Source organism: Nematolebias whitei, chromosome 6 (assembly GCF_014905685.2).
Source record: "Nematolebias whitei isolate Nwh7 chromosome 6, NemWhi1, whole genome shotgun sequence".
Taxonomy (NCBI): Eukaryota; Metazoa; Chordata; class Actinopteri; order Cyprinodontiformes; family Rivulidae; genus Nematolebias; species Nematolebias whitei.
The window spans coordinates 29,428,938-29,431,091 of NC_056503.1; positions in this window are offsets into that span (position 1 = coordinate 29,428,938).

Consider the following 2,154-nt stretch of genomic DNA (forward strand, 5'->3'; position numbering starts at 1 on the left):
ATCAAAGTCAGAACTGAATTCAAAATCTTACTTCTAACCTACAAAGCTCTCAACAACCTAGCTCCATCTTATATTAAAGATCTTGTGGTTCCATATTTTCCTAACAGAGCACTTTGCTCTCAGACTGCAGGCTTACTCGTGGTTCCTAGAGTTTCCAAAAGCAGAATGGGAGGAAGATCTTTCAGTTATCAGTCTCTTCTCTTGTGGAACCAACTTCCAGTTTCTGTCCATGAGACTGACACATTGTCCAGTTTTAAGACTGGACTTAACACTTTACTTTTAGACATATCCTATAGTTAGGGTTGGCTTGTTATGCTGGCATAGGCTTAGACTACTGGAGGACAAATTGACCTAATTTCCTTAAATGAATTGTTAAAATTGAATAGTTTTCATTTCATACGATTTCTATCTTAACATGTGAGTCTTGACCTGCCATTGTGTATCTGTTCCTCCTTCCTGTTCCTCTCAAACCCGGCCGGTCAAAGCAGATGGCCACTAATCCTGAGCCTGGTTCTGCTAAAAGTTTCTTCCTCAAGAGAGTTTTTCCTTTCCACTGTCGCCTTCATGCTTGCTCAAGATGAGAGTTCTGTGATGGAGTTAAAGTCAAAGCAGTCTGCTCCTCAGATAAATAATATTTACTTATTTTTTATATATACAAATGTTTCTGTTCAGTGCCCTAAGATGTGTTCTGTTGTGACTTGGCACTATATAATTAAACTGAAATGAATTTAATTGAAATTGTTCCATCCATTAGCCTGCAGTCAGGAAAAGCTTACCTGGCTGGCTGTGTGGACTTTCCTTATCTTGCCGACTGTCATTCATTCCATGAGCCCTACCGAGCAGTAGTGTAGCAAAAAGCCAACACAGACACCAAAACCACATGTATCTGTACAATTGCAGCATTTCTAATGTGCCGGTACTCATTTATGCAGGAAAAAAAGCTGATGAGTAGATCCGTTTCACTCTCATTTGCAGTGCTCCATCCATCATCTATGGTCGTGGTCAAAAAGAAACTTGATGTGCGTACTCTGTTATCAAACATCTCTCCCCTGTTCTGCCCACGTGACTGTCTCAGGTAAGTTAGTCTGCATAACTTTTAGTGGGTTGCTGAATGATTTATAAGGCCAGTGAGGTTAGGTGACAGTGACAGTGGAGCAAGGGCTCAGAGGAAAGCAGCAGGAAGAAACAAAGAGTGCTCGCCTGGCGCTGCGAGATCACATTACTTCATTTGTTCTTCTCAATCCTACCGTGATACCACTTAATGATTTGGCTTCTGATGTGTATCAGCGCTGCTTTGCTTTAACGAGCACAATGTGCACAACATTGCAACAGCAGCCGACTTCAGTTTGAAATTCACAGGTGGCCCGACATCTATGTATTGTGCAAGCTGATGCGGTCTCACAAAGCCATGCTCAAAGTAACTGATTCATGCATTAATTGCACCTATTTTTAGGGTATGGCTGAATATTAATTCAGCCGTAAAGAGTACGTGTGTGGATGAGAGGGAGGCTGGTGGAACAGTGAGGCTACAAGGAGCAGAGGTCACAGAGGTGCAGGACTTCAAGTACTTGGAGTCCACTGTCCAGGAAAATGGAGAGTGTGGTAAAGAGGTGAAAAAGAGAGTCCAGGCAGGATGGAGAGGATGGAGAAAAGTTTCAGGAGTAATTCGTGACCAAAAAAAAAAGTGGTAGCAAATATCAAAGGAAAAGTTTACAAGACAGTGGTGAGACCATATATTGTATGGCCTGGAGACAGTGGCACTGAGAAAAAGGCAGGAGAAAGAACTGGAAGTTGCAGAAATGAAGAAGGAAAGTACAGGTTGAACAACTGGGAGATAAAGTTGGAAGCCAGACTGAGATAGTTTGGACTTGAGGGTCAGTGGGTATACTGGTAGAATGATGTCAGAAAAGCAGCTGCCAGGAAAAAGACAAAGAGGAGATACATGGATGCAGTGAGGACAGAGGACGCAGAGGACAGAGAGAGATGGAGGAGGATGACTCACTGTGGAGACCCCTGAAGAGGGAAAAACTGAAAGAAGATTAATTGCACCTTATTTTATTCATATAGTTCCTGTAGAGCAGGGGTGTCATATGTGGGCCAAAACTTTTAAGATGAAATGAGTCACAAGCCACAAAAATGTGAATAAAAAAAATA